Raw genomic sequence first — 10,010 nt, forward strand, 5'->3', positions numbered from 1 at the left:
AAGGGTTTTTAGGAAGTTAATTCCATTAAAAAACCAAATTTGTTTACATAAATAAAATTTACTTGGCATCGTGCAACATAATCCTTCACCTATGATATGATGTACACGTTGACTTCAAGTGTTTTCCGTGAAGTTAATTCCTTACCGAAGAAAACAAGCTTTCATGTGAGTTGTTATGCATTGTGATCTGACAAATAATAGTTCGAATCGAGGGTGACCTGGCTTCAATAATGTGTTTATCTAATTTTAATTTTTTTTTTATCACAAGAAGGAGTGCAGTGATTTAGTTACGCTAATCTGTTTATCTTTTTTATTATATTTGTTTCGGTATTATATATTCAGTTTGGTTTTTTAATTAGGTATTGGTTTGTGTTTTACTAACCATTTATGTCATCTATTTATAGTTTAATTTTAGATTTTTTATTTTTTTTTTTTAATTTAAATTTATTTATTTTTAAGTGATTGGTTGAGATTTTATTATAGGTTTTTTAATAACTTCCATTTCTATTAGTTACTAATTTTTTGTTTTTAGTTTTATTTCTTTTTTATTTAACTTTTTGATTTTTTTCCTATTTACATTGATCTTATTTTTTTAGGCTTATTATTTTTATTTTTATTTTAAGTTAGGCTAATTCTATTACTGAAAAAATATCGTACACTGAGGCCTTGGCCTGTACCTATCCATCCCTGAGTAATGGCAAAAAACAACAGAGTCTAGATCTACTCTGCCCAAAATGGGAAACCAGTCTGAATAAAAAAAAAAAATTCAAAAATTTAGCTTGCTGCCCACGTAGAGGAAACCAACAAAGTGCACAGTTTGTTATCAATTTTCATAATGAAGCAAAATCTAGCTGAAGAGCCTAAAACCAGTAGTTTTTTTCCCCGAAACCCCATTGAAAAAATAACTAGAAAGCAAAGTTCCAAAAACCTAAGAGAAAAGACATGTGGCATGCTGAGTGGAAAATATGTGGCAGACTGTGTGGTGGACATGCGGCAATTAGAGTGGTTGACTAGGAGTGAGGCAGAGACGACGGGTGTTCCTCCACGATGAAACACCTGTACTCTTCCATGTCGCCATCTGCCTGTTGCGAGGTCTCCGTGTTCCCTGCCTGCTGCGCCAGATGTTCTTCCTCAATGAAGTAGCGATAAGGGTCCATAACCTCCTCTGCGTGCTGGTCCTTGTACGCCTCCTTCCCTGCATGTCTCGTCTCCTGCTCAGTGTTCCTCTTCCCTGCTCCATGGGTGCTTGTCTGAGCCATGTCTGGTTCGGCTTTGGTGTGGCTGCATCCTTCAGTGGTGCGTCCACCACCCGCGGTGTCCTGTCCCTTAATTACTCTTGTGCTACCACCACCCATAGTAGTCTGCTCCGCAATTGCTCTGGTGCGACCACAATCCTCTATGGCCTGTCCCTCAATTACTTTCTCCTCCTCGTGAAAGAAAATAGAGATAGTGGCAATGATGATGGTACTATTCAGGGCAGAATGAAAAGTGAATTAGGCATTCTAGGGATGCAGCTGAGGATGGGGTGGAGTGCCTCTGGGAGGTGAAGCAGAAATGGAAGGAAAGCTACTGGAAGGTGAGGTAGGGGGCATCGAGTGGAGGCAGCAAGAGTGAGAGCAGCCTCTTCCACTACGGGTATTTGGGTAATGCCCGGCAGCCTGCTTAGCCAGGGAGGAAGTGGTATCCGAACTTGGAGAATGTTAGGGGCAAATCAGGCTTCCTCTGCTTCTGCCCCTGTGGCTATGCATACGGTGTCATATTCTTGGCATATTATCTTCAGGAGTTTGAGAATTCCTTCCAAAATTGGGCTCAGACTGATGCAGTGACTCAATTGAATTTGCGAACTGCTCAGCGGAGGGATTAGCAGCAAAGGCCGAATGGAAGACAAAATGGCATTATAGGCTCTGGGTGAAGTAAATTCCGGAGCCGAAATCAATGCAGCATAGGAGGTGGCAGCGTCTCCCAGTGGTTGTGTGGGAGATGGGTGCTTCAACGGCTTAAGGGCAGAGGCATTGCAGTGGCAGAGGTTGATGGACAGGTGCAGAGGTGAAATTATCCCAGGAATTCATGTTTGCACAGAGCCGAAGTGGGTGGTGGTTTACAGGTTGGAGACGACGCCCTCTTAAATTGCATTTATGGCTATTGTGAATGCCAATTTTAGACCACTGTGCCAGTCTATGGAAGGCCATGTGGTCTAGCCACATGCCAACCCAATCGACCACCACCTCATTGTCCTTGTTGATCACCCGCATCCGGGAGATGTGCTTCCTTGTGCACCAGGTCAGTGCATGCTTGTAATTGAGCTTGGTCATGTAAAATATTGATTGTGCCAGATTGTAGGACCTGATCATGTTCAACTCCTATATTTGCCAAGAGATCGACTACCTTGTTGTTTTCCCTTTTGACATGAATGAATGTGGTAGTTCATATGTTTTTCATCCATTGCTCTATTAGTTCGAGCCTAGCCACTAGTCTCCAGCTGGTAGCGACTCTCGAAGCTGTGATTCCCAATTATATTTGGGTAACCATATGTATCATAATTTGGGAGTCGCCTTCTATGAGAATAGGATGAAAATTATGTTGATGCACTAAGTTTATACCTTGCCATAGTCCTTCTATTTCAGCAGAATTATTCTTGTCCCATCCAATTGAGCCAAAGTATATTAGCAGAGGTCGGCCTTCGTGATCTCTGAAGATTCCACCATGTCCTGCTTTGCCTGGGTTGCCCTTTGAGGCCCAATCAAAATTAAGCTTGATCACATTTTTGGAGGGGGACTCCAATGTGAAGGCTGCTTATTGATAGTGCTTACTCTATTGGGATCAATTTAAACCTACAGGAGCTTTAATTTCTAGTTGTCCCATATGCTCTGTTCCTGTGCCTGAGTGGGAAAGTCCTCAACACTCCACTGTCTGAGAGCTAGGGTTTATTGAATATTCTGACATAAATTGGTCCAGATGATCTCCAAAGTATTGCTTTGATTTTTGAAAATTCTTTTGTTTCGTTCCTTCCAGATTGTCCAGAAAAGGAAGCCCAATAAAATTGTCCATAGCGCATTTAGAATTTTTCTATTATATGGCTCAGGAGTCCAATTGCAAATGGTGCCTTTTATATCTCCTAAGATTCTGTAGGGTCGCTGACATTTGAATGTAAGTTTTTCCCATAATTGTTTAGCCATGTGGTAGGAGTCCATGAGGTGTTGAATAGTTTCTCCAGGTGAAAGTAGAGACTTTGGGCCATATTCCTGTAGTCCATAGGCGATTCCAAGTAGGATCAATTGGTTCCTGTGTTTGGAGCATCAACTTATATGCTTCTTTTGTTGTGTAAGTTCCTCTAGGAGTATATCCCCATCTTAGAACATCTTTTCCATTGGTACATCTGATTTTCCTGCTGGTGAGTTCTTTGTGTAGCTCCGAGTTATAGGCTTCAGTTTCTTGCTATATTATCTGTGCAGTAGGTTTCCATTGCCTAAAGCCTTGATTGGTACTTTGAGTCCAGTATTGTGCTACATGGTCAGTCTAGTTGATGTTGTTTCCATCGTGATTTGTAAAGGGTAGGATTTCTACAATTTTTGGCCTCTGTTGCCATGAATCCATCCAGAAATGTGCAATTCGCCCCTCGTGTATCTCCCAGAAGCTGTGCTTTTGTATTAGCTCTCTATGTTGTTTTGCTACATTCTAGATTAGAGATCCTATATCCGTTGTGGTAATTCTAATCAGCTCTTCCTGTGGACGATTGTTCGCATATTTTGCAGTCCATATTTGTGCCCATGGCCTCTGTGGGCTTGAAACCCACTGCCACCATATTCGTGCTCCCATTAAAGTGTTACTGTGTTATGGGTCTCGCAATCCTAGACCTCCCTGCTTTTTTGGTGTGCAGACCGTGTCCCATTTTACTAATGCCTGTTTATGATTTTTCCCTGTGGACCCCCATAAAAAGTTGCGTTGCAAATTTTTTATCTTTTTGAGTACCCATTTCAGAGCTGCAAGAACAGAGAAGAGATAGAGAGGCATGGATTGTAAAACTACCTTTATCAAAACGAGCCTGCTTGCCATGTTGAGAGTTCTGTAGGTCTAGGACGATAGGCGGCTTTCAATTTTCTCAATGAGTTGTTGCCAGGATGCATGCTTTAAGGCTGAATCTATCAGTGGAGTGCCCAAATAATTAGATGGAAGTTTAGCCTGAGAGAATCTTATGATTTTGGCGGTTATTCTTTGAGTGGCTAGAAGAGTGTGGAAAGAGAAAATTTGAGATTTGGCAGTATTAATAGTGGTTCCTGAGGCTCTTGAAAAGGTTTGTAGTAGAGCTTTGAAGGTGCGGGCTTCACTGACATAAGGGTGTCCGAATAAAATATTGTCATTAACAAATTGTTGATCCATTATCGTAGAGGTTTCATGGGTAGAGATGCCTCTAAGGTCGTGAGATTGAACAACATTCTTTATAAGGCAACCCAGACCTTCTGCCATAATAATAAAGAGGAAGGGGGATAAAGGGTCACCTTGACGAATTCCTCTGGATGGGGAGTAAGGTTTGGAGGGGATTCCATTAACTAGGATGGAGCAGAAGGGGGAGGGTATGAGGTTCATAAGCCATCTAACCCAGGTCGGGCTAAAGCTGAAGGCAATCAGCATGTGTTTTATATAAGACTAGCTAAGTTTGTCAAAACCTTTAGAAAGATCGATTTTAAGAAGCATACCAACCTATTTGTTGTTCTTTAAGGAGTGAATGATTTCATGAGTCAAAATGATGTCGTCGAAGATTTGACATCCTTCAACATAGCCAGATTGTTCTAGTGAAATGAGAAGAGGAAGAAGCGGTTTGAGGCGATTGGCAATGACTTTCGAAATGGTTTTGTATATGACATTGCATAGAGCAATAGGCCTGAACTTCTCCGGAGTACTCAGTTGAGTTTCTTTGGGGATGAGAGCTGTGAATGTCACATTGAGAGATGGAAGTAGCCAATGCATAGCTCGTGATTCTTCTACCACCTTAGAGACTTCTTCGTTGATTAAGTCTCAAAAGTTATGGTAGAAGTTAGAGGTGAAGCCATCAGGTCTTGGAGCTTTCCCATCTTTCAATTGATTTGAAGCCACTTCTACTTCCATCAAAGTAACCGCTCGCAGCAAGAGCTAATTGTGCTCCTCTATTATAATTCTAGGAATATGCTGGAGTATTTTGGTTATTGCAGGCTGTCTATCTGTAGGCAGCTCTTGATGTATTGTTTTGAAGTGATTAGTGAGCTCTTTCTCAATATCTTCCTGTTTCTCCATTCTGTCTCCCTGTGGATTTTGAATATGCGAGATGGTGTTATTCATTCTTCTTTGGATAGTTGTGCGGTGAAAGAATTTGGTATTTCTTTCCCCTTCTTTTAGCCATCTGATTCTTGACTTTTGTTTCCAGAGCATTTCCTCTTGTTTCCTTCTTTCTTCCAATTGTGTGAGAAGAGCTTGTTCTTGACTTGCTAGGTTCTCGGTTCTGCCTCTTGTAATGATCTTCTGCTGTAGCTCTCTCATACTTTGCTCGAGCACTTTTTGATCTTGAAAGATATTACCGAATGTGGTGTGATTCCAGGTCTTGATTTGCCTTTTGATATGCTTCAACCTCTGCTGGAATTTATACATAGTTGAGCTGCCATTGGGAATAAAGCTCTCCCACGCTGATTTGACCATATTTTTGAACTTAGGGTGAGTGAGCCAAAAAGTTTCAAATTTAAATGGTTTCCTGTTTGAATTTCTAGGATCCTTCCATTGTAGGGAAATAGGCCAGTGATCCGAGCCAGCAATGGGGAGTATTGAGGCATTGATATCACCTCCTAGATGTACAGAGTTATCTGAGATAAGATATCTATCCAACCTGGATGAGATTTGTTGAGAGCCCGTCCTTTTATTGTTCCATGTGAAAGTACCATTATCAAATGGTAAATCAATTAGCTAGTTGTTTTGAATGTATTCTTTGAAGCTGCTGCTTTCACTGTCCAACTTCCTTCTGCCTCCTAGTTTTTCCTCCAGCCGAGTGATCATATTGAAGTCACCGCCTGTGATCCATAGTGGATGTGTTCTTGTAGAATTAAGAATTTCCAACGATTTTAGCAGCATATTCTTTTGCATAGTATCTTGGTGGGAGTATACATTTGTCAAGTGACCATGTATATTGGTTCCAATGAGGTGGAAAGTGACTTGAATAAAATGATGAGAAGCATGGAAATATGTAAGGGATACGTGCTGCATATTCCAGGCTATAGCAAGCCCCCCCGAATGTTAGGGTCCCACCCTAACCCCCTTATTTATGTCATGGGATCACGTCATAGTCAAGAGTCAATAAAGCCCATATTAATATTTGTAAGTGGTTAACCCGCAATTAATGACGGGACCACAGTTAGTTGCAAATGGGCGGTAGTATTAGATAGATGGTAAATGGGCGGTAGTATTAGATAGATGGTATTAATAAAACCCACGGTATTGGCCGATGGTATTGCATGTATGAGTCATATATAAAGGATAGAGACTCCCTGCGAGGAGCATTGTGTCTTGTTTTGTAATCGAGCTCTGCTCTATTGGAGGTTGCCCCCTTGAAGAGGCCTATGAACATTTCTCTCTTAATAATAAAATCATTGCTATTCTGTGCTCTGGGTATATTTTCTTCGCATATTCTGTGTTCTCGGTATCTTTTCTTCGCAAATTCTATGTTTGGGTATTACCTTGTAGGTTAAGAGCATAACAAGTGGTATCATAGCACTTTCCAGGGCTCGGTGGGATCTCCAAATTTTAGTGAAATTTTTTTTGGCTAGAGACGTGTTCCAGCGTCTTTAAACCACAGGATCTGTCGTTAACCGCATAAACCTGTGGATTTGGGGAGGCATGCACGCATGAAATACAAAAGGTGGTCACGTCTCTTGGACTCCCTTGTAACCCCTGTGGGTACCCCTTCGAGTAGTAGCGCATTAGACAGAACCGCGCACGGACTGTCTTCCACGTACCCTCTGGGTATATAGGAAGCCCCCTAGCTCCCTTGAAACCTCGCCATAGATAAACCTTCGGCCGTCTTGTGGCTACAGTACACTGAGAACAACACTCGGAGAGATTACTCGCCCGTACGATAGGGTAGTCAGGTTGTACGGCTAAGGGTACGGTCGATCCTCCTTAGCTAGAGCCCTGAAACATTGGGCCGAGTACTACTGTCAGACCCTTATGTATATTGCGATCTGTAGCACTTGACACTCCTCAAGACCATAGTTCCCTTTCTATTGGGGGATCACACATCACCTATTCCAGATCAGCAAGTGCAGCAGCAGCCGACATCAGTCCCGCAGCTCCATCAGATCAGCAGCAGCAGTTGTTACACCATTCAGATCTCTCAGATCCACCAGATCAGAGTAGTTGTGAAGGGTTCATGTCCCTGGATATAATTTTCACAGGACTTTTGGCGGCATTGACATTCTGAGGATTTGGCGACTGCAGTATTGATCATGAAGGAGTAAAACTCCGTTAGGAGTTTTCCAAAAAAAAAAAAAAAAGTCTGAGATCTTCCGGGGCGCTTATTGGTGACCTAGCCCATCAGAATCAGGACGACGAGCTGAGCAAGGTGGTACCATTCAATTTCTTAGTAAAAATTTTTTAGGCGGTTCCAATTTTTCATCAGGTTGGTGTATGGTAGAAACTCGCACTCAAGCGATGGCCAATGAAAGGATCGACAAAATTGAAGACCATGTGCACTCCCTCCAAACTGCGGTGAAGAATATCGAACTTGAGCTTAAAGGAATAAGTAACCAGATACATCATGCACTCCCAAAGGGCAAGGAGCCAACCCACGAGGAGGTGTATAATGGCCATGAATACCATGAGGGTGAGTCTAGCCACTCTCATCACGTCTGGCACACCCATCCACCACCCAGTAAGCGACCTCCCAAGTTGGATATGCATAAATTTGACGGTTCTCACACGTCCGCATGGCTAGCACAAATGGAGCAGTATTTCCAATTGAATCATATCATAGATGAGGGGACTAAGCTTATGGTGGGCACCATGTACTTGGACAATGAACGATGGCAATGGAAGGAATGGCATCAGCGTTGCAATGGACATTTTCATAATTGGGCCCAATTTGCCAAAACTCTTCGCAGTCGCTTTGAACAGGAAGACTCTTTTTTGGGGCGTCTCACTAAGCTCCGACAGACGGGTACAGTGGAGGAATATATTACTGCTTTTGAAGCCTTAGCCTTCTGCACTAGGGGTCTCACAGATGAGTTCTACATGGAATGCTTTATCAGCGGTCTTAAAGAAGCCATCAAAGCTCAGGTTCTACTCCACCACCCTCCCACATGGACAGAGGCTTGCCAGGTAGCTCGTAAGGTGGAACGTGCATTAACAGCCCAATCCAGCCGCCCCAACTTCCCCGCTAAAGGTCGTCCCTCACAGGCTCCCAATATGACTCAGACACTTAAGATTCAAAAGGTGTCACCTGCAGAAATGGCCGAAAGAAGGAAGCAAGGACTATGTTACTACTGTGATGAAAAATATTCCCCGGGTCATAAATGCAAAGAGCACAAGTTTTTTCAAATAGATGCCACTGACTACAGCTCCACCGAGGAAGATCCACCACTTGAGGAACCGGAGGCGATCGAAGAAGATAACCAAAGGGAGATTGTATCTGATGAACCAATTATTTCGCTAAATGCATTGGCAGGAATTTCTTCCCCTCAAACTCTCAAAATCAGGGGTTTTCTTAAACATCGCCCAGTAGTAGTCTTGATTGATAGTGGAAGTACCCATAATTTCATCCATCAAAAGATCGCTGAAGCGGCACATTGTTTCGTCTGGGCAGTTTCTAACTTCCAAATCCAGATTGCAGATGGGGGCACAATGAAATGTGAAGGTCGCTGTGAAAATGTCAAAATTCAAATGGGGGATTATCAATTGAAAACCCACATGTTTGCAATACACATGGGGGGTTGCGACATTGTCCTAGGCGCGGAATGGCTCCGCACTCTTGGGCCAATCACAATGGATTTCCAAGAGTTATATATGAGTTTTAAGCAGAACAACTCCACACACACCCTCTGTGGACTACAGGCGGGAGCCCCCTCTATCATCAGCTCGCATAGGATGGAAAAATTGTTAAAAAAGGGCCATCATGGAGTGGTAGCTCAATTTAATGCCATCCAGGTAGTAGACACCATGCCTCTGCCAATTCATCCTGAGATGCAACAGATTTTAGATAAACATCAGACGGTCTTTGACAAGCCTCATGAGCTTCCACCCTCGCGAGGGGAACATGATCATAGCATCACATTGGTTCCAGGGGCCCAACCCCCAAATGTGCGGCCATACAGATATTCGTTCACCCAAAAGAATGAAATAGAAAAAATCATCAAGGAATTGTTTGAAACAGGTGTCATTCGTCCCAGCATTAGTCCTTATTCATCCCCAGTGGTCATGGTCCTCAAGAAAGATGGGGAGTGGCGGATGTGTCCCGACTTCAGGGCCCTCAATAAGTTAACCGTCAAAGATAAATTTCCCATCCCAGTGGTTGACGATTTGCTGGACGAACTCAATGGGGCTCAATTCTTCACTAAGTTGGATCTTCGCTCAGGCTACCACCAAATTCGCATGAAGGAAGTTGACATTCCCAAGACAGCTTTCAGAACTCACGAAGGCCATTATGAGTTCCTGGTCATGCCATTTGGTCTCTGTAATGCCCCCTCTACTTTTCAGAGCCTTATGAATCACCTCCTCAAACCATATCTCAGAAAATTTGTCCTTGTCTTCTTCGATGACATCCTCATCTATAGTGGCACTTGGGCGGCACATCTTCAGCATGTAGATCTACTCTTGCAACTGCTCCGTACACATAAATTATTTGTCAAGATGTCTAAGTGTGCGTTTGGCATGGAAGAAGTTGAGTATTTGGGCCACATTGTGGGGCGTGAAGGTGTCAAGGTGGACCCCAAAAAGATCCAGGCAATGCAAGAATGGCCTCAACCTAAGACCTTGAAAAGCTTGAGAGGATTTTTGGG

The sequence above is a fragment of the Pinus tabuliformis genome, chromosome 2_1 (genome assembly GCF_031772625.1).
Source record: "Pinus tabuliformis cultivar Carrire ecotype Pingquan chromosome 2_1, CPIR1, whole genome shotgun sequence".
In the NCBI taxonomy this organism is placed as follows: Eukaryota; Viridiplantae; Streptophyta; class Pinopsida; order Pinales; family Pinaceae; genus Pinus; species Pinus tabuliformis.